The sequence below is a fragment of the Periplaneta americana genome, chromosome 14 (genome assembly GCF_040183065.1).
Source record: "Periplaneta americana isolate PAMFEO1 chromosome 14, P.americana_PAMFEO1_priV1, whole genome shotgun sequence".
Lineage (NCBI taxonomy): Eukaryota > Metazoa > Arthropoda > Insecta > Blattodea > Blattidae > Periplaneta > Periplaneta americana.
In genome coordinates this window covers 55250196-55274342 of record NC_091130.1, presented here as the reverse complement: position 1 = coordinate 55274342, position 24147 = coordinate 55250196, and the positions used below count along the sequence as shown (strand labels likewise).

General features: G+C 35.2%; 1 protein-coding gene across 4 annotated transcripts in view; it reads right to left on the bottom strand.

Moving 5' to 3' along the window:
* Positions 1-24147, bottom strand: part of Ac76E (adenylate cyclase type 2 Ac76E) — a 1046273-nt gene that overhangs the window by 987502 nt on the left and 34624 nt on the right. Inside the window, exon 1 of one of the 4 annotated variants that reach the window (XM_069845295.1) lies at positions 6718-6855. The exons of 2 other annotated variants lie outside the window; for them this stretch is intronic. The gene's annotated coding sequence lies outside the window, so the exon portion shown is untranslated. One more of the 4 variants, XM_069845294.1, reaches the window with a different exon arrangement.

The following is a 24147-nucleotide window of genomic DNA, read 5'->3' as shown; positions in this document are numbered from 1 at the left end:
TATAATGAAGCCATTACGGCGATCGTAACATGTCAGCCATCAACACCAACCATGTTAATGATGCAATTACAGTGCGCAACATTAAGAGCACTATCACTTTGCTCTGACAATTGTGAGCCATAACCCGCCACGTGTAACAAAGCACGGTCCTTCATTGCGTTACGTTAAGTGAGAAAGGGGTTGAAGTGCAGTGCGAAACAACAGCCGAGGTTATAACAAAATCTATAAACAAAGCGCATGGCCGTCGACGCATATAATAACCAGCAGTAGCGCACAGCCAACACACATCGCTACCTTTCACACCAGGTCGAAACCCTTTTGAGAGTTCGAACATTGGAAAATGCTGTAAAGAACTTGTAATTTTAAAAAGTTTAACAGTTAATAAAAACGTATGACACAAAAATGTATTTTAAATGCAAGGAAAATGCTGAAATAACCTTTTCTAGTACACTGGATTCCATTAATGTCGTCTTGCTCCTTAGTCGTATACCGACAAAAAAACTCCGTATGCCACCCCCACCCCTACCGTACACGTGTGGCTGACTCGTGTGTCTTGTGCATTCCGGTTTTCAGTGGTGTTCATGCTCGAGTAGTAGCTACTAGAACTCGTTTGCGATGTACCGGTATGCCAACATTTCAAATGTGGAGTTATGGGGGGGGGGAGACACTGTCCCCCCCAAACTTGTCTCAACTCTTTTTTTTCTATTAACATTAGAAAATATTGAAGGCTTTTCTTGCTTTTGTTTATGATTAAGTTTCTGTGCTTAAATTGACGAATTAATGCCTTCATATCATGTGTCTGGACTATAATATTTATTTTAAATTTTTGAATGTATAAGAATTTCTATACCTCGTTTGAAGAATGGAAGCACTGTAATGTTTCTTTTGTAACAGCGTGTACTCCTGTGTTAAAAGTCTGTAGCGGCCATCTACTGAATTAGGTGTTCGTGAAAAAAAAACACCATTGTTCCATGTTAAGCGAGTGGAAATTTTCAGTAGTTTTCATAAAATAACCGTAGTCCAAAGATTTTTTTTGTGAAAACAGCCATTTTCCAGGAAGATGGTAGGATGGTAGCATTTACAAATCAATAATATCCCATTCATAAACAAAAGCAAGAAAGTCTTTTGAATTCAATATTTTGTAATGTTAATAGAAAAAAAAAGTTCAGACAAATTTGGGGGGGAGTAATGCCCCAACATACTCTCCCCCTATCCCTGCCTATGGTTATGCCCTATTATAATTTGTAGTAGACCTACAGTTGAAGTTCTATACAACTTAGTCCGAAACATCGTGGATATGGATGTAACAGTGTAAGAAATATGCACCCCAAAAATACTTTTATTAAATGATCATATTACGATATACTGCACCACAGTCAAGTTATAAGGGGAGTAAGTAAATGATATCCCCCATAACCTCGTTATATCGGGATTCTATGGTTTTGCTTTGCCCCCCCCCCCCAAGGAAACGGTTCTCTCTCCGCCTATGTGTGTAGCGACACCCACTGCACATAGGAATGCCTATCTGTGTCTTGTAGACATACTACCATAACAGTGCTTACGTGCAAGGCATGCGATCCCACCTCCCTGCCGCCTATTACTTTCACATCAACTTTCCACCTTTATTCCGGTGCGAAATTGGCGTTGACATTCAATTTGTCTTTTGTTTGCGATACGTATGATCCGACTGGAAACCAAGTATGTAAACACATCTTACTTTTCTTTGGTATCGGAATTGTAAAGAAATACTATTTATGGAAATACACGCCGGCGAAGGGTAAAATTTAGTGCAATACGATCTCCAAGATCCGACGCTACAACAGACTTAGGGATGGGAGGTTATTCGAAAATAACCGGTTATCGGTTAACCGGTTATTTTAAAATTAATTTAACCTGAAGAAGGTTCCGGTTAACCGGTTATTTTCCGGTTATTATTATTTGAAATTTTAAAGTTAGCAAATTATTCAGGAAAACAAATTGAGAGGTTATTTGCAATAGAAATCAAATAACAATTAGCAATCAACTGTAGACCAACCAGAAGATAAGTGAAAGAACATCAGTACATGCTGAAGATCATCAATGACGTCCCTGATCAAAATACGAGTATAAATAATAAGAGGTTATGAAATTAAATTTAGTTAATTACTTTACTCACATTAGAGTCATAGTAAGATAAATAAAAAAATAACAAAATTGCATACTTTTTATAATAATAATCTCGATTATGTAACATTTTGACGGGCAATTTATTCTCCTATAACGAATAAATATTGACGTCAAAATTTCTCGCCGTTTGAAATGCTTCAATACCCGCAGATATTATTACAAGTCAATCAGAGAAAGTCGGCGATTAAGATAGGCATAGATTATTGATATTAAATCGAAATCTCATTTCATTTTGCCATCTACGGACAGATGAAGTAAGTAAAGTAGTAACCCATACCCATCTAGGAATGGCCTACGAGACAATTTGTATACAGAATTGATTGCATAGAGTGCAAAATAATAAAAATAAACATTAAGGAAAATAACCGGTTGTTAGGTTAAACCGGCAAGCAAAAATAACCGGTAATTAACCAGTTAACAGTATGAAAATAACCGGTTATCAAAATAACCGGTTATTTTTACCCATCCCTACTACAACTAACAGAGTTTGTGCCAAAAACGATAAACTCGCGGTACCATTAAAGTAAAATAATTGCAATAGCCTACGTATGTGTACAAATACATATTCAATTACATGGTCTAGCTATGTCTATAAATATTTCCACACATTCTTTTCAGCGTCCGACTCATTCTCCGAAGAAGGCTTAAGACAGCGAAGGGCAGATTGCTCTGCGCACGGGATAGGCCTACTTCTCTTTCCTAACCAGAACGCACCGACAGTGGGTAACGGTGCAGAGGTTGTTTATTCATTAGTCAATTAGAACAGCAATGTATAGAACAAGAAATAGATATACTGTCCTTCATATGTGAAAACATTGCTTTATTAAGAAAAGTAGCATTCAGAGACGCTAGGTGGAAGTGATTCAACCCAAATTAGAGAACTTCTGTCGCCTCATTTCGTAAATCCAAGAAATTTGCCTCCGGAGTTGCAGCTAGAATTAACTGACCTTTCATACTAAAATCTACGTATAATGAGGACTTCCTTAGATTTTACACTTCCTTGAACTATGAACTCTGTCCGAGGATTCGTAAAGTTGCAGCGAAAATAAAACACCATTCGTGTTGTTTGCATTCACCATTGACATCCTGTGATTTTGAACGGTCGTTCTCAAAATATAAACACTGTTTGATGATCGCCGCAGGACGTTTCAGTTCGTAAATCTTCGGATGTATTTTGTTGTTCATTGTAATGCCCGCAACGAAACCGAAGAAGACGGAACCTTGCATGTATAAGGTATGTATTCATGTACTTTATTTTCAATCATAATCAGACTGTACTACCTTTGTTTATGTCCGCAGTGTGTGCCCAGTACCGAGTGTGTAAAAGCTATAGTCAATGCTTGCGTACATTGATTGCTAAAGTATCCCGCTTCCACCCTTTAATAATAATGATGACAATAATAATAATAATAATAATAATAATAATAATAATAATAATAATAATAATAATAATAATAATAATAATAATAATAATGGGTAAAATGTAGATGCGATTAGTTTTATGTAATTCTAACAGTTAAACAATTACAATTTAGTGTTATACAAGATAATTTGAACCAAAAAAAATATTAACATAATAAAGGAAAATTTATACATTACAAATAAAAATCATATTCTACAAGGTAATATTTGAAAAAAGATCGTATTCTTGAGACGTAAATCAGTCTTTTTGGCAATCGGCTTTTAAAATTAGTCAATGTCTGACAGTTCCTTTACACTATGTACACCAGAATAATTTATTTTTACTATTTACATTATCATAAAAATTTAGACTTACATTGATCAAACATTATTATAAACTATTTACAAAATAAATAGGCTTATTAATAAATACAATACCTTGCATTAGAATACACTGTAGATAATAGTGTAAATAATGTTTTATCATTGTAGGCCTACATAATTTATGATAGTGTAAATAATAAAAATATTGTATTCTAGTATTCTTAGTATAAATAAGTTAAATTGTAAACATTAGTGTATATTGTTAAAGTGGTTCATGTTTTGTACTGCCCAACTTGACCAAACAAGAGTCGCGTGTACGCAGTCAATCAAGTACTTCGCTTGTTAGATGCACGCTAGTAGTCGACTTAAAAATTCCAATAATACTTAATCTTGTAGCTTCCTGGGACAAAATACGGGACCTAGTGATTGAGCTGGTGTGGGGTGGAAATCGAAGAAGAGATTCTGGTGACATTTCATCTAAATTCTAAAAGGTTGATTTTTCACAAGCATGGCAATTATGCAATACTCCAGCAGCTTCGAAAGTTGACGCAGTAAATTTTAAGTTATTCATTCCGTATTGTAATGTAGTACAGGGATATAATTTTATTTTTACTAACATTTCTAATATTAACCTGGCTATACCTTTGGATCAACGATTAAGAACCGGAAACACGGTTTGCTACCCCCTTCCACGACTGGAGTTCGATCATATTGGCGTAATATACAAACATATCACTTTACTAGGTATAGGAGGGAAGAAAAGTAGTTCATCCATTTGCGTAAACTAGGAAATATCGCGATTTTGGGTTTGATAGTTATCATTAGGTTTTTGTTTTGAGTGTTTTTACTCACGAACTGAGCTTTCCATGCGGATGTATTCATTATGCAGTGTATATTACACTGTCTACAGCACATTAACGTACAATATCGAGAATGAAGTTAAATTGAAAAATAATCATAATATGGATATTTAAACACATTTTTTAAAATGGTGGCCGTTCATTTCGATGCAGGCTTCAGTTCTAATGTGCATATTATCGCACTATAGACTATTGTACGTAATTCCAATTACCAGGTTCGTACTTTGTATCAGGAACATATGTTGAAATAGACCTAATACTGTACCTACTCTATAAAAGAGACCTTACGTACTGTAAATTCAATCTTCACTTCTGCTCGATCCGAAAACATAAAATTACTCAGACATGCTATCTACTGTCCGTCCAAGTGGTTGCGTCGCAGCGTCGTAGAAAGGGAGGAAATCACGTGACAGTTAATTACTTAACGAGGCCCTTTTATTTAAGTTATTTTAAACAATTGTATGGGTATAATATTACATAGACGTTCAATTCCTGACAGAAATTAATGTTCTCAGAAAAGAGCTAAGACAGCCCAGCCACTAGCATTTACAGAGAGGCGAATAGAAGCAGGTGGAGGAAAATCGGGATGCGACGTAGGCAAATGGAAAATGATGCAATAATAAAAGCTCTTTCGTCACTGGAAAACGCGAACATATTTTTGGAACGTATTGTTTACTATGACTGTATGCGGTCTTTGCTCTGTGTGGAGAACGGTTGAACTTCATTAGTAGAAGGGCTGGGAGTGAAGTGCATTCAAAAACTCAGGTACAATAAAAATTGAAGTAAAAATAAAGTGATGTCCCTGTACAAGTAACATTTTGTTATTTGTTCAAAACCGTACAATATACCATCTTCTGTTGAGAAACAGGCCTAATTTTATTGCATTTATTTAAAATGTGTAAACGATAGTGTAAAGAATTCTTGCAAATCGACTTTATAATGTTGATTTTGTTCACCCTTGTCTTTTTTGTCGCTGTTATCTACACAACCGTCTCGCGCCGTGGCGTCGTCGTCTAAGGCATTCTGCCTAGGACTCGCGTTACGGAATGCGCGCTGGTTCGAGTCCTCATGGGGAAAGAAATTGTCTCATGAAATTTCGGCCAGTGTATGGAACCGGTGCCCACCCAGCATCGTGATGCACTTGGGGAGCTACGATAGGTAGCGAAAATCCGGTTTCGCAAACCAGTCATAACGGCTGGGAGAATCATCGTGCTAATCACACGAACCTCTATTCTGGTTGGATGATCGTTCAACTCTGCTTCGGCATGTGGGCGTGAGGCCAGCAACCGGCTGGTCGGTCTTGGCCCTTCATGGGCTGTAGCACCATGGATTTACTTTATCTACACAACAATATGGTAATTGTGAATTACAGGAACACCACTTCTTACCTTTTTCAAAATCGCTGAAATAAACTTAAAACTAAAGTATTTAAAAAAAATCGTGTTGGAAGATTGAATTTGTGTATTTTTGGTCCAGGGAGCATCCGCTTTTTGGTGCAAAGTTAATTCGTTTGGCGTGTTTCTTAATTGAAATTATGAAATGGCGTTCCTGTGCTTCACATTTAATCAACAATATAAACTGCAGCCAGGTAGCAAGCAAAGGAGTATAAGGTCTTTCACACTCTATTTCTTACACATCCCTTGCTTAAAATGTATCGACGGAAAAGAAAAGTAGGCCTTCCTATACGATTTTGAGTAATGTATCTTACAATAAGTTGCGAGTAGCTACCTTAAAAATATGGTTGTTTATCACGTAATTAAATATGAGCGGCCTATAAACAAAACAATAAAACAGCACATTTACCTTGGTCTCAACTTTCCATGCAGTGCACAGCCCTGCGTAGTTTAATAAAGTAGTCAGATCCTGTGATATTTGCAGCGTACAACAGTTCATTGGCACGTGCCTCGGAATCCATAACCACTAGATCATATTTTTAACACTCCTACGATAAGTATTCATATCATACCTCAAATAAACAACTCCAGATACTCCACTCAAAACTTAGGTTAGCTTTGGACAGACATGTAAACATTTTTGCGATTCGCATTATGCATCCACTCTCCCGCTACAAAAATACAACAGGGTGAACTGTCTGCTGTTGGTCTTCCAGACGTACTGGCCGAGTATTGCACCGCACACAATCACCCAAGCTCTGATTGGTCAGAATTGTAATCCCGGAACCAAAGTCGCCAGACATAAAACACGATTATGTTGGCCCTGCATCAGTTCGCCCGCGTGGTCTTCACCATATTTGTCCACGAACAGAGATAACATTAATTCTTATTTGTTTATAGTCTTATTACACTGTTTTTTGTTTAGAATGTTACCTTACTGTGTTATTAATTCGTTATTTTTCGATGTTTCTTTCCTACTTTCTCTCTTCCATAACTCCAAGTTTCTTCTACTCCACCTACGTTTTCACTCCCTTCGTTTCGTTCCCCCTCTTATTACCTCTTTTCATGCATTCTCTCTATAGTTCTTCTTTAGTTCTTTTCATCTCATTTTATTTCTCTTTCTCAATTCTTCTATTCGTTGTAATATTCTCTATTCATTTATATGCCTGCCCTTTCTGCCGTCTTCGGTGCTCTAATAGTCACCACACTTAATTTAATTTCGTTTATTTTTATTACAACCATTCAGCAATACATTTGCATCGATTAAGTCAAAAAGAAGGAATTTACATAATAAAAATACATACGTACGAGCATCTACACCATACTACAGGGACATCATTTTATTTTTACTAGCATTTCTAATATTATTAACCTGGCTATACCTTTGGATCAACGATTAAGAACCGGAAACACCGTTTGCTACCTCCTTCCACGACTGGAGTTCGATGATACTGGCGTAATATACAGGGACATCATTTTATTTTTACTAACATTTTTAATATTAACCTGTCTATACCTTTAGAGAACCGGAAACACCACTTGCTTCCCCCTCCAAGACTGGAGTTCGATGATACTGGCGTAAAACACAAATTACTCTACTAGGTATAGGAAGGAAGAAAAGTAGTTCATCCATTTACGTAAACTAGGAAATATCGCGATTTTGAGTTTGATAATTTTCATTAGGTTTTTCTTTAATCAAAGTACAGTACTGTATTAAGAATAAGTGTTTTTACTCATGAAGTGAGTTATCCATGCGAACATATTCATTATGCAGTGTATATTATACTGTCTACAGCACATTAGCGTACAATACTGTATAGAGAAAGAAGTTAAATTGAAAAATAATCATAATATGAATATTTAAACACAATTTTGAAAATGGTGGCCGTTCATTTCGATACAGGCTTCAGTTCTTTTGTGCATATTATCGCACTATAGACTATTGCATCTAATTCCAATTGCCAGTTTCGTCCTTCGTACTAGTAACTCATGTTGAAATAATTCTGTACCTACTCTACGTACTGTAAATTCAATCTTCACTTCTGCCCGACCCGAAAATATAAAATTACTCAGACATGCTATCTACTGTCCGTCCAAGTGGTTATGCCGCAGGATTGTAGAAAGGGAGGAAATCACGTGACAGTTAATTACTTAACGAGGCCCTTTTATTTAAGTTAAATTAAACAGCTGTATAATATTACGTAAACTTCCAATTCCTAAGAGAAATTAATGTTTTCAGAAAATAGCTAAGACAGCCCAGCTATTACAGAGGGGCGAGCAGAAGCAGGTGGGGGAAATCGGGATGCGACGTAGGCAAACGGACAGTACCTGTGCGAAAATATGATTCAATATTGAAAGCTCTTTCGTCACTGGAAAACGCGAACATATTTCTGGAACGTACTATACTCAGTAACTCAGTACTGCTTACTATCTGCGGTCTTGGTTCTGTGTGGAGTTGGAACTTCCTTAGTAGAAGGGGTGGGAGTGAAGTACATTCAAAAACTCAGGTACAATAAAAATTGAAATAAAAATAAAATGATGTCCCTGTACAAACAAATCACTTTACTAGGTATACGAGGGAAGAAAAGTAGTTCATCCATTTACATAAACTAGGAAATATCGCGATTTTGAGTTTGATAATTTTCATTAGGTTTTTGTTTAATCAAAATACAGTACTGTATTAAGAATAAGTGTTTTTACTCACGAGCTGAGCTGTCCATGCGGACGTATTCATTATGTAGTATATATTATACTGTCTACAACACATTAGCGTACACTATAGAGAATGAAGTTAAATTGAAAAATAATCATAATATGGATATTTAAACACATTTTTTTTAAATGGTGGCCGTTCATTTCGATACAGGTTTCAGTTCTAATGTGCATATTATCGCACTATAGACTATTGTATGTAATTCCAATTACAGGTTCGTACTTCGTATCAGTAACTCCTGTTGAAATAATTCTGTACCTACTCTATAAAAGAGTACCTTACGTACTGTAATTCAATCTTCACTTCTGCCCGATCCGAAAAGATAAAATTACTCAGACATGCTATCTACTGTCCGTCCAAGTGGTTATGTCGCAGCGTCGTAGAAAGGGAGGAAATCACGCGACAGTTAATTACTTAACGAGGCCCTTTTATTTAAGTTATTTTAAACAATTGTATGGGTATAATATTACGTAGACGTCCAATTCTAAAAGAAATTAATGTTCCCGGAAAAGAGCTAAGACAGCCCAGCCACTAACATTTACAGAGAGGCGAATAGAAGCAGGTGGGGGAAACCAGAATGCGACACGTCGTAGGCAAATGGAAAATGATGCAATATTGAAAGCTCTTTCGTCACTGGAAAACGCGAACATATTTTTGGAACGTACTGGTTACTATGACTGTATATGCGGTCTTGGATCTGTGTGGAGGACGGTTGAACTTCACTAGTAGAAGAGGTGGGAGTGAAGTACATTCAAAAACTCAAGTACAATAAAAGTTGAAGTAAAAATAAAATGATGTCCCTGTATAAAACAACCACCGGCATGGCTCAGTCGGTTAAGGCGCTTGCCTGCCGGTGTGAAGTTGCGCTCTGACGCAGGTTCGATTCCCGCTTGGGCTGATTACCTGATTGGGTTTTTACCGAGGTTTTTCCCAACCGTAAGGTGAATGCCACGTAATCTATGACGAATCCTCGGCCTCATCTTCCCAAACACTATATCGCTATCACCAATTTCATCGACGCTAAATAACCTACTGTAGTAGTTGATACAGCGTCGTTAAATAACCAACTAAAATAAAAAAAATACTATAAAACAGAATCGCTTAGCAATATGCTGCGTTACAGATAAATATTTTGCAGACTATACTAAAATTTTTTGACATAATAAGTGTTTTAATATTACGTTTGAAACTCTTCAGATTGTCAACTCTCATTAATATTTTCAGGCACTTTATTATAAAACTTAATTCTCAAAATAATGCGACTATCCAACATTTAATCTGCACTTCAGAACAACTAAAATCAAATTACCTCTCGTAGTGTAATTGTGAACATCATTCACGGTTACCTCCATATTAAGGTAGATAAGACACTGGCAAGAACATATAGACAGAGGTACAGCTCATGCATTTTGTCAAGACACTCACGATGTGCAGTACGGGAACAACGTTTCTGTGGAGGGGATAGGAGTAGAAGAGAAGGTCGAGCGTATGTCTGCCGAGTTCAAGGCAAAAACTAACGCATTCCTCTATAATTCGTAAGTAGACTCATCCGATCTCGTGAGAAGCTCTTTACTGTTCTCCAACCAGGAGATTAACCGTGAAAGGAATGTGCTTACTATTGCGTCATCTATTGGAGCGAAGTAGCTAGATAATATTACCGTTATAACGGCAGTTTAAAAAACATGCTCTCTCCTGCATATGTTATTTCCTGTATGAAGGGACTAAAAGACCAGGAAATTAACCGTGATCTAATTTTGTAACTAGGGTAGTATAAATATGTGTGCATCAGAGTTATCGTTTGTCCTTTGAGAGTTAGCCAATGGAGATGCGTGTACCCACGTGTGTGACCTTATGACATTTTATGACATCAACATTCATTCATAGCATTACCGAGCTGCGTTTCATTCCCCTGAGACTTTCTCCGGGTTGAAGTACAGTAGGAAGAGTGGGGGAGTGTCTTGACAAAATGCATGAGCTGTAAGAGAGTGTTAGTAGGCTACCTTTAAAACTTAAAAACTGGTTTACAGTCACTAGATTCAAGATTTGTGGGTTCAAATCCGGCCGAGAGGGATAAAATTTCTTAGATTGACTTCCTTAGGAAGGGAAGTAAAGCCCGGACTCCCGTGTCGTAGATTTAAGACACGTAAAATAACCCCATCCCTGAACAAGAAGAGTTCATTGGCGAAATTATTAGCCGGGTATTTCTCTCTCACTGACACAATTTGGAAGTAGAACAATTTATTCGCGTACTCGAGTAGCCTAAGTGCACCAATCCAAACCATATATCCTTTTTTTTTTCACGTTTACGGGGTTTTAACCCGGGCCCTCCCGAATGTAAGTGTCAAATGCTACCGTCTGAGCCAACTCGCTAGGCTTTTCTTTTACACTTTCCTTTGATTTTTTTTCCCCTCTACTTGCCATCTATTTCCTTCTTTACGTCCTTTCTTCACCCTTCTTTCTTGATTTCCTTTGCATCTATCTTTCGTTTCATAATGTTTCTTTATTTTTTCCGTTTTATTTTATACCTGTAACAATATACATGAAAACGATTAATACTAGAGACTTTGAATCATAAATCTTCCAATTTTTTGTCATATATTATCTTAGTGTTTTACTGGCACCAGTGTTCACATTTCCTAACACAAGTATCACACCGGCACAGAGCAAGTTGAGCTTATAGAACGACAAACTGCAGTCTTCAAGGAATTTATCTCTTCACTATAACTTCCAGACCGCCTCTAGGGGCCACGTAACGACCGGAGAATGATGATAACCACTTCACTAGCGGCGAGGTTAAGAAAGCATGGAAACTCTACCTTCCCATCTTTCTTTCGCCGTCATGGCGTGTGGACAGAGCTTGCTCTTTCACCCACTCTCTCTCTTGGATATGTTCCAGTTCCTTCAGTCAATATTCGTATTTAACTTCACTGAGTTTGTGTAATCATTCACACTCGTTTTCTTGTTTATTTATTTATTTACTTATTCTCATAGAGTTCAGCCAGCCGTGGCGAAAATGTGATCGTGCGCCGAGCCACTGTGTAACCTGCAACGTGCATAGCACCTATGAAGGGAGGCGGACCCCCGAAGGGGAAGTGAAGCAACTGTCTGACTTATTAACGGATTTTCATTTTCCTTACATCAAGCACATAAATATAATTTTATACAGTACAAGGCTACAAACTAATATTTAGTACGTGTAACGAAGAAAGAAATGAACAATAAATAATAGGACACATTTTCACAACCTAAAATTAACTGCCTTCAGAATGTTTCTGCGACAGAGTTTCAAAATCAGGAATTATGTCACTTACTGCCAGTCGTAGTTGATCACGAAGGTATTTGGCTGTCAGTCGTGATCTAAATTTGGTTTTTACTATTTTCATTGTTGAAAATAATTTTTTACAAACGTAAGTTGTAGCGAACATTGCTTCAAAAGAGCAACCGAAAGAAAGAAGCTTCGGATATTTATTTTTTGGCAAAGATTTGAAAAGTTCAACATTTGTCAAGTCCTTACATCTAGCTTTCATTTAACATCACATTGTAAATCTGTGAGTTTAAATTGAAGATCTAACCGCATTATTCGTACATCTGCTGAAAAAGGATCGACGTACAGAGATAATAATAATAATAATAATAATAATAATAATAATAATAATAATAATAATAATAATAATAATAATAATACTTAACCATTTAATGTTTCATCAGTAACATGTAGTATAATGCCGTTTTATGTTATACAACCGTTTTCCTCGTAATACTTGTGAATAAATCATACATTTAATATTCTCGTCATATTGGCAGCAAAAAATGCGTCATCCCATCCTACTTGAAACTTTCGTTTTTGTAGAGATGCATGGTTTCGAGAGAGACAGTGCGACGATACGCCATTCGCAGGTCAGAGACAAATACAAATGGAAAGGAGTTTGACTCCAGTGAGAGAGAGTGGGGGTTGGAGGAGGTAGGAAGCAAGAGAAATGCATAGCTATCATTGCGAGCCACAATGTGCTCGTGAGTCACATTTTCGCCACGGCTGAGTTAAGCCCATCAGTCCCCTGTCAAACCATCATGAATATAAATACAAAATCAAATGCAGTGAGAATAATAAGACACAAATACAAAGATACAATCAAAACGTATAAGAGCACAAATATTAATTACCCAATATACTTAGTGATTAAGTGGGCCAAGTAACTACATATCTAAAATTAAAAAAAAAAGTGTTCATTCGATCGCATCCGTTCCCGTTGTTTGCATGAAAGAGCGCAAACCAGAGTTCACGATTTATCCGTTGTCTCAGTCCTTCACCCGCCCACTTAATAATTCTATACTTAAATTACTTATTACTTTAATATTTTTCCATTTTCCTGTTACTCTGTATTCGACGCCACCCAGGATTCAGCGGTAAGTACACAGCTCCGCAATTGGCTCCGAATTCTTTAACGTTTTTTTTAATGTTTATATGGCATCGTTTACTAATGTTTACCATTCAATATAGGCATATTTATTTCATTGTATGTTTGTTCTAGAAAATTGGGTACCTAACGTAAATATCAGGTGATGTAGAAAACGAAAAACTTGGTAGATATACGTAACTGAATTGACTTCTAAGGAAACATATTGACAGATTAGAGAGACTTTTAACCATAGAATCAATAGTGTGATGCACACTACTCCATCTTATCCCACCATGTCTATGTATTCAACCTAGCAGTTTTATTTCCTTCTCGTTTCCATTCTTCCTTGCCAAGATTCTACCGAATGCTGTTCTGAAGTTCCTTCTTGATTGAAAGAATAGTGTAAGGGATATAAGTGGCATTATTTTAACTGATGCTTATTCATGTCATAAGGAAGAAAAATGTCCTCACAATTTTTTTCTAATTTCAATAGTCAACTAATTATTAAAGTTTACAATATTAGACGTTTGGCAACGTTGCTGTATGAGGAGGAGGGGGTTTACAAGTATACAGTACAGCTCAAGCGGGTACAGACATACCGTTACAAAACAGATGCTCTGTTATAATGCAGGAGCGGACCATGACAATACTGTTGTTTACATAAAACGAGCAGCAAATAGAAACTTTCAATCTGATTAATAGAACATTATGGCAAATTATCATTTTTTTAACAATATCGCTCCTTTTTTATTGTACGTTTAAAAAATAAACAATAATGGTTTACTGCACAAAATCACACGAATTTTTTTCTAATGCAAAATTTTAATCTCTTCCGCTTCCGTAAAGCAATATCATTTTTAAATAAATTTCTAGTTGTGTGATTTTCTAAACGGGGTAAGAGGCTCCCAGTTTCTAATAATCGTTGACAAACCGCTACAAAAGTTCGCCGATTAGGTAGTCTTCTTTGCGGAAAACGTTGACGGTACATCCTTCTTGCCGCACTTGAATTACGACGACTTTCTCCATAACATATCATGATATTCCTGAACTGTGAATGACATTGTAAGTTGTTTATCGAATACCTGTACTGAACTGTCATCCGCAGCAGGAGACCTATGGACTGGGAGCTTGAACTCAACTGATCTGAACATCTGTGCAGAGTAGTCAGCTGCATGAATCCTGCAAAACACGTTGCCACGTCTCTCACGCCAGAATACTCGTATTAATAAATTTAAGCATTCATTATTATTTAATTTCACAAAAACATAACAGAAGACACAAATATTTATTTAAACTAATATCAACTCTTTGACAGTTATACCTACTGATGTAATTGTTTTCGTAATTTTGCTCACGATATACACAGTATAACGCAAATAAAATAAGGAAAGAAATATTTTTTCTGGAAAAACTATAAAGTTTTGACCCTATGTTGTATGAACATTTTTTGATCCTGTAGGCCAGTCATGTCAATTGATGCTCATAGGAGCAAGCGCTCGCTTTAGAGCTGAGGAGAGCCTGAGCGCTTTACAGCGGAAAGGAAAGAGACAGACGAAAGAGGTAGTACCTATATGCAGCTTGGTCGAGTTATATTCAGGGATGGCCAGCACTGATTCAATAGATAAAGGCAAGAGAACTTATTAAAACTGTATCCATGTTAATTTTTAGATTTGTCTGAGAAGTATATCCATGTTAATTTTTAGATTTGTCTGAGAAGTATAAGTGCATTATAAGAATGTAAGTTTTAATTTTAATGATCATTTTTCAGAAGTTCGATTTTTTTTCAAAAGAAATATTTTCTCAACTTTTTTTATAGAAAAGTGAAATTTTCAAATATAGGCCTATTTATTTAGTAGCCTTACAGAATGTTTTCGTAAATCTAATATACCGTAAATACGTATTACTGAAGATAGTGTATTGAAAATTTTGAAAATATTCGCATGGAAATTGTTTGTAAGGAAATGAATTAACAAAGCAACTATTGTTACATCATAAGCAAAAGATACGTGCCCATGTGTTGTAAAAATGTCAGCTCTATAGCTTCAGCACATTTCGAGAAAATAATTTAGTATTCTGATGATAGGAAGTTGCTCACCAATATCACCTTAAAAGCATAATGCGATAAGAGTTTTGTTATGGAATATTAGTTATACTTAAAACATATACAGCACCTAGGTAACTTTGCTTTGTACTGTAATACTGTTTTGATTTGTTTATTGATTACTTTTATAAGGCTAAAGATATCATCAATATCAATTCCAACTTATCATGCCATACGCAATCTCTTTTTCTGGGGGGGGGGATATCACTTTCTTTATGAATGATGTGTGTTTCATCCATTTATTACAGTGTAGTTGTACCACTATGGAATTTATGTGAATATTCCTACTTAACTCTTTATTATGTTATTAACATTTAAAACACAACTGCAATATTAATAAATTGGTGTTAGTAACTGCAATATTAAGAAATTGGTGTTAGTACTTTCGTTTTACAGACAATATAGATAATAACAAACAGAAAGAAGCCATATAAATATAACGACATCAAATTTCACGTTCCGTTCGAAGTTTCTGCACCACTGTTTTCTTAGTCCAACAGGCTGCTTATTCATATATACAACCCTTCCTCTTTCCATACTTAGCGCTTGATGCCCGCGCACGACGTAAGGTCAGAAAAATGCGCTTGCTTTGACATCACTGCTGTAGACAGTCCCCGAAAACTGTGAAAAGGATGGCACTTATATCTCTTACGTCTTGTATAGCATCTGTTTCTTTAACCGCATTATTTTCGTTCATTTTGTTGAGAAATATTGAAAAATCTCCGTCACTACCTCACGTGCTTATGAGCAAAGTATATCCACAGATCAATTTAACTTCGTTTGTTTTTCATGTTAATTGCCTTAATGCTAGAAACTAGTTCAACTCGGAACCAACATGCTCACGGTATACTGCAACATGGTTATTTGTGACCAACTTCAAAGACGCACACTTAACACAGATCATATGAAGAACAGCGAGCAATGGCCACTAGAGATACCAATGGAACAAGGCAAAACAATAAACACACTATTGGAAACTTGCGTTGATAAATGTTTTCCAGACGCTTGAACACTACTGCCTTTGTTTGGTTTTGTAACAGGAACTAAAGAAAATAATGGATGCCGGTCTCTTTCAAATACACATTTAAACAAACTCTTGCTCATATTTTTATCGCTGATGTCCCAAACGTACGTAAATCAAAAAAGAAAAAAAGTTCCTCACTGACAAACTTTCCATGTTGAATACGTACTTTGTCTCATCTATCAACTCACACTTTTTTACTTGGTTATTTAACGAAGCTATATCAACTACAAGGCTATTGAATGTCGATGGAATTGGGGATAGCGAAATGAGACCGCGGATTCGCCACAGATTACCTGACATTCGTCTTATGGTTGGGGAAAACCTCGAAAAAAAAAAAAACCCAACCAAGTAATAGACCCAAGCGGGAACTCAACCTGAGTCCCGCCTGTGGTTGAAATTAATTTTTTTTTCGATTATACTGGAAATAACACAAAACATTTATAGTGGTACACTAATCAATAGTTTTATCAGCCAAAGTATAAAACAATTTTTCGTCAACAAAATCAGTACCGGTACTTATGAGTATAAGAGAACTGAATATGAACTACAGTACGTAGAAATCTCCCATCAAACTGCGCATACAATTATTTCTATAAATAAAAAAATTTGGCTGCCCATATTGTCAGGATGTGAAATCATACATAGCATGTAGTGTTAAGAAGAAATGGCGCCTTCTTGGAGTGGCAGAGTTTCCATCCTTCTTGAATCACAAAATTGTCACATACGGTAGCGTAGTTGTATAGCGCTGGCCTTCTGTGCTCGAGGTTGCGAGTTCGATTAAATCGATTCCATTTAATTGTGCTTAAATTCGACAACAGGCTCATATCAGTAATTTACTGGCATGTATTTATTATTATATTTTATAAACTTCCCCTAAAATAGGGGTTGTCCTGAAGGACAAAGTATACCAAATATACAAGTATTAGTAAATACGTATAATTTTATGAAAATGTTTTCGTGAGAAATATTATTATTATTATTATTATTATTATTATTATTATTATTATTATTAATTTACTTTATATATGTGATTTCTCAGAAAATAGATTGAATATTTTAGAGCTATCAAAGAAACAGTCTTGCTCAAAGAGGATTCAAGATTGAATTTTTTGCAGAAATTAATTTTTCTGTAATAGTTCCTCTAGCACCCACTAATAACCAATAATTTCAATAGTTTGTAACTTATACATGTGTAAATAATAAGGAACAGTTGGACCATAAATTTGATTCTTCTCATTGTTGAAATCTTCCGGTTGAGTTGTATTCAATTCGAATCGGATGGTAAGATCTATTATATAGCCTGTTGTGTTGTTAAAGACCAATATATCAACCCGCCGACAACTTCCTGTTTCCGATAGACCATGGATTTCTTCATAGGTGGTATATCCCTTGTCGCGAAGAGCTTGAGCGATTGCGGACCTGATTTTGTGATGACTGGCATTGCGTAATGTCTCAATGCGGGCAAGATCCAAGAACGTGGGCGAGGGTTTCTATCTCGTTGAAGCAGTGGCGACAACGGTTACTGTCCATGGATCTGCCCGGAATAGCGCGTACAGCCGTAACTTTACCGACTATTTTTATAGCATCCCTCCATTCACTGCAGCTCAGTCCTTCATGATGACTGATCCAATGGTTTGTGGTACGATGTTCCGCGAAAAGGAAAATTCCTTTCCCATTTTGAGAAAGCGCGCTCCATTTCTGAAATTCTAGATCTCTTAGCATAGCCCTCACTTTCCTTGAATCAAGAAATCCGTCTCGTGAGTTAGTGAGACTGTCATCGTATGTTAAATTTAGTCTGGTTAAGCAGTGTTTGCTTTCATCTATTGGGCTTCTGATATTTAGAATATAGGGATTATTTGAACTCCTGCGGGACAAAATTCCGACACACCGGCTACGCTGATATAACCTCAGTAGTTGCGAGCGTCGTTAAATAATAATAATAATAATAATAATAATAATAATAATAATAATAATCATCATCATCATCAAATGCTCTTCGGATTAGGCCGTTGGGCCTGTTCCGTCTCCTGGATTCAGCTGGTCCCTCCAACGCTTCTTCGGTCTGCCGATGTTTCTCTTCCTCTTGGTGTGTAGTTTAAGATATTTTGTGGTATTCTTTCTGGAGGCATTCTGATCATATGGTCGTACCAATTTCTTCTGTATGTATCTAGAATTGTAGTTATGTTTTGTATTTTTAATATGTTGTGAATGACCTCGTTTCTTTGGTGATCAAGAAGTGTATATAACCTGCTAGTGGCCTTAAGAGTGGCATCTCTGCTGCTTCTAGTCTTCTGATCTGCTGTGAGGTGAGTGTCCATGTTTCAGAACCATATAATAGTGTTGGTACGATTAGTGTTTTGTAAAATTTTAAAACAGTATCAGTTCTAACCTTCTTCAACAGTGTTCTTTTAGTAGTGCTTATGAATAGTTGCGAGCGTCGTTAAATATAATAATAATAATAATAATAATAATAATAATAATAATAGCCCATTATTTTGTTTAATATAAGCATGGCGTAACTTAATACATAAACATAGGCTACAGACAACCATATAGAATCTATTTTATGCAAACATACGAAAGCTTATATTCATATTGAATGTATCTGTGCCAAATTCACTAATCGTAATGCAACAGTGGAATGCTAAATAAACAACTATAGATGTTCCTGAAATACGAAACCAAGTAACGGACAGCGAGACATTATGACTGCACAAAGCATGGTTCTGAATCAAGGGGGCTCTTCATCTGAATGCATTCGAAATTGCCGGCCATGGCCCGATCTTCTTTTTCTATTATTTTATTTCGTCGCCCTGTGCATAATCCCAAAACGGGAGCAACTGAAAACAAAGGACAGACGTTGTTGAATAGTGATCGACTGTGTTGTTTCCAAGCTGACGTCAGCAACACATGCACAAGTGGACACTTAATTATTACCAATTTCGAGCTGTATAAACGCATTGGTTTGTGAAGCTGCATTCTGTTTCGTAAATGAGACTTCTGAGAAGCCATTTAATAATATTCTCTCTATTCAAATTACGTATTATAGGCCATCAATTAATGCATCATTTAGCCTAAAACATAATTGATGACACCAGTAGAAGGACATTACTGGGTACTAGTAATAACTTTAACATAAATGGAGAAACAATAGATTTTGTAAAACAAGAGTCTGAAATCTATGATACGCAGGGTGATTTTTAATGACAGTCGAAATGTTTCTGTCATAGATCACAGAGACGGAGACGAGAAGGGGAAACGGAAATACACTTATTTTAAGCTCTAAGAAGATCTGTATTATTATACGATAAATATGATATTAAAATACTCTATTAATAGAATACCTTCAATTTACATCTATTTTGTTTGTTTTTCCTATTAAACATTACAGTACGACTGGAGAGGTTTTAAGGAGAACATGCACGTACAACAAAAAACGGTTTTATTCAACGTTTATCGTCGTAATGTTACAGCTTTAAAATTATTCTCACAAACCAACAAAACATAGTAGATTTACATTATTACAGAATCGAGAAAAAAAATTTGAAAACGAGACGAAGGCAAGTTTTTCCATTTTCGAGATTCTGTGATGCACTTATCGTGTGTACTGTATACTAATTTATGACGATCGTCATTTAATTTAATATAAATAAATAAAAACAAAAGTATGTTTCAACTTTATATATTAAACGGTAATGTAAAAATCTTAATTTATATCTTTAGGGACACAGACTGAGTTCTGAAACTTCTAAAGTTTTTGATCAATTGCTTTCAAATTCGGTGGATTTTTGTATCTGTGCATTTAAGTAATAGAACCAAATTTAGCCAAATTTCATGCATTAGTTCCTTAGATATTAATTTTCACTTATTTTAATAACATTAAATTATACGTACAGTAAATTCAAAACATCCCTGACGGTTTCAGAATATTGTTATTGTGTATTAAAATTTTCATTATAAAGAAAACTACGCAGGAATTTTTAAATTCGAGCACTGATTAATGAGATTATTTTTTTTACAGAAATCCTAATTTTTCCTCGACTATTACATTTTTACTACGTCATACTATTTTTGACCAATAAAACAGTACGAAAGAATGTGTTTCAACCAATCATGGCTGTTTATCCCTACAATTTTATTACTGCCCTAGCATTTGTTTATTTTATCACTTCCCTAGCATTTGTTTTTATCAATTCCCTAGCATTTGTTTGTTTGCCAACATTTCAAACTGCAAATTCTTTACAGTACAATAAAACATGCTTTGCGATCATCATTTGTTTCCCGCATAACTTAGTGAACTGAAAATGGCGGTTCCGTTAAAACGTTTTGGTGAAGCTAACATTAGTGAAATAGAATTTTAATAAGTCAATTGATACCTATTTTATTGCATTAGAATAGTTTATTTCTTCTAATCCTTATATACTTTCTTCTGTTTTATCACTTCCCTACCAATTGTTTCTTTGTTTGCCAAAACTGCAAATTCTTTACGGTAGCCTCGACTATAAAATATGCTTTGCGATAGTCATTTGTTTACAGTATAGACAGTCAACTAAAAAGGGGGGCTCCGTTCAAACGTTTTGGTGAAGCTAACATTAGTGAAATAGTGAATAAGTCAATTAATATTATATTAGAGTATTTTATTTTTTGTAATCTTCATATACTTTCTTCTAATCGTGTAAGTCAATTAAATCTCACTCAAGTTTTGATTTTCTCTAGATAAATCAAAACCTCTAGTGAGATTACTGTTGATAATTGTATTTCATTTTTAAAAGTTAAAAATTCATATCATGAAAAATTTTCAGCGAAAAGCTAATTGCATGCACAGGTTTGTGTATTGGAATATGCTAAGTATTTTTGCAAAGTTTCATTAAGGGAAAACTCCACTGAAAATCATGAAATTTTTTCCAAATTTTTTTTAGCTATTTCACTTATTCAGAATTTATATTTTCATACCCCAAATGGATTCAGCTCAATTCTGATTACAAATACTCGTATGTTTACACTTTTTAAATTAAGGCTGGAAGGGGGCGTGGAATTTAAAGAGCTGTCAAAATTGTTTTTCATCGAAGAATTCTTTTTTAAAACTTCTGATTACAAATCTAGTAACTTTTAGTTGGCTCCCTGAAGTTACTAGATGAATGTAGCGGAGGAGAATATTAATTTACATAAATATTCATTTTATTTTCAAATCTATTTTTCTGTGTTCATATTTGTTGATTCAACACCAACTTTCTTATGCCAAATATTAATCAATCTGGATGAAATTTTTACTGCAAGTATTTATGAGGTAGCTGCATGTTTCTATGCATTTATTTTGTGAAAAATGCTGCTAGTTTATTGTATTAATATTTTTCTTAAGAAATATATTAATAAAATAAACTAGCAGCTTTAAGAAAAATATTAATAAAATAAACTAGCAGCATTAAGAAAAATATTAATAAAATAAACTAGCAGCATTTCTTAAGAAAATATTAATAAAATAAACTAGCAGCATTTCTCACAAAATAAATGCATAGAAACATGCAGCTACCTCATAAATACTTGCAGTAAAAATTTCATCCAGATTTATTAATATTTGGCATAAGAAAGTTGGTGTTGAATCAACAAAAATGAACACAGAAAAATAGATTTGAAAATAAAATGAATATTTATGTAAATTAATATTCTCCTCCGCTACATTCATCTAGTAACTTCAGGGAGCCAACAAAAAGTTACTAGATTTGTGACCAGAAATTTTAAAAAAGAATTCTTCGATGAAAAACAATTTTGACAATTCTTTAAATTCCACGCCCCCTTCCAGCCTTAATTTAAAAAGTGTAAACGTACGAGTATGTGTAATTAGAATTGAGCTGAATCCATTTGTGGTATGAAAATATAAATTCTGAATAAGTGAAATAGCTAAAAAAAATTTGGAAAAATGTTCATGATTTTCAGTGGAGTCTTCCCTTAAAATCTGAGAAAATGAAAGCAACTGGGGACCTTTTTATTGAACAGAAACACAACTTTTAGTGGGTATCCATCCATCCATCATACACTACTACCAACGATGACCACTTATGCACAAGTCCGGCGACAACCCGCAGCTGACTCTACATCGGAGCAAACCCTGAACTTAGGAAAGAAACGGAAATTATGATGCAAGAGGGAAAGTGGAATTGTGATTGCGAAATGAGCCCGACATCCAACGCCGAAAGTTATCCAGCAATTTTGTTTCGATTGGTTGAGGGAAAACCTCGGAAAAATAACTTGCTCCACCCAAAATTTGAACCCGGACACGATCAGCCGTGCTAACCGTTACTCCACAGCGGTGTACTTCTGGAAGTTATGGTACATGGAAAAATCATTTAAGTAAACCTGCAGTTGAACTCCCTCTCATCCAGTTCGTAGCTTGTTCCATCGACTAAGCCAATTCTTCTACATTTAGAGTTAAATATTATTTTAAAATACCTGCAGTGAGAAACATTTCATCTTCAAAATAAACCAGTATGACTAAAACCGCCAGAAGACAAACACATTATTACTATGGCGTACAATTTTGGATGCATGACACGTAAAAATAATGCACAATCGACGATTTATGACTTGGGGCGAAGTATTTCAATTAAAACCTTACGGTTATTGACAGATGTGTTTCAGGGCTGACATTTATATTAAGGTCTGAATGGATTCGCACTCTACAAGTCTGACAACAATCATTATATTTGAGCCTAGAGTCATGGAAACTTTATTTATTGTCGTTCTGCTGTAACTGGAACTAGCAAAATAGATATTTTTAATAACAGCAAAACTCAAAATTTATTATCTTGTGATATTCAATGTTACGTTTTAATTTACAGTGTTAATCGTATTTTATCAATACAATAATATAACGTAACATTAAGTTCATGCAACAAAAGTTACATTCAAATCACAATAAATCAGTAAACACTTAACATTGCTGCCTTTTACTTTAAAAATGCTCACGGAGTGTTATGACACAAATTTGAGGAATTTGGACAAAAAAGGTTGGTTTTTAGTTTTCTTCATAAAAAATTCTTCCTTTATCAGAAAATGTCATCACTTTACATGTTCCTGTCTTTTTAAAGTCACCAGCGAGCATTTTTAAAATGCTTGAACATAATATTTAAAGATCCGATGTACCCCTCCATTGTTGTTAACTCAGTTATTTATTTTTCAACATTTTATTGCCTATAAAATGCTTCCTTGAGATGCAAATTACCCGAATTGATTGAAAAATTCAGAGAATGTCGTAATAAGTACGAAGATCAAAATTTGGTCTGAGTTATGTCAAATTATGTTAAGCATAAATTTTTATTAAACTATTATGTTTTAAATTTAAAACTAAAAGTTAAAAATGTTTGAATAGCAAAATATATACAAAACTCCATAAGTTTCATCTATAAATATGTGAAGTGTATTTCTGCAATATTTGAGAATGATCAGTTTAAAACTGTCATGTAGAGATGGGTAAAAATAGCTGGAACAATTTCTTTTGAAACTGTTTCACAATTGAAACTTTCAGTACGGAACAGTTTTGTGAAATAATCTGTTCCAATTGAGGGCTTTGCCGGAAGAAAGGCGGATAGACCTATACGCCCTCCTTCGGGAAAACGGTTTAAAATGTAGTGAATAATTATAGTAGCGAAATTTTGTTTTGATTGTACTGTACATACCTGCAGGACAGGGCTGCGTGCGTGTATAACATTTTTTTCATGTGCATTTTAAAATATTAGATTGCATGTATCTCAATTCGCCATATTGACGTAT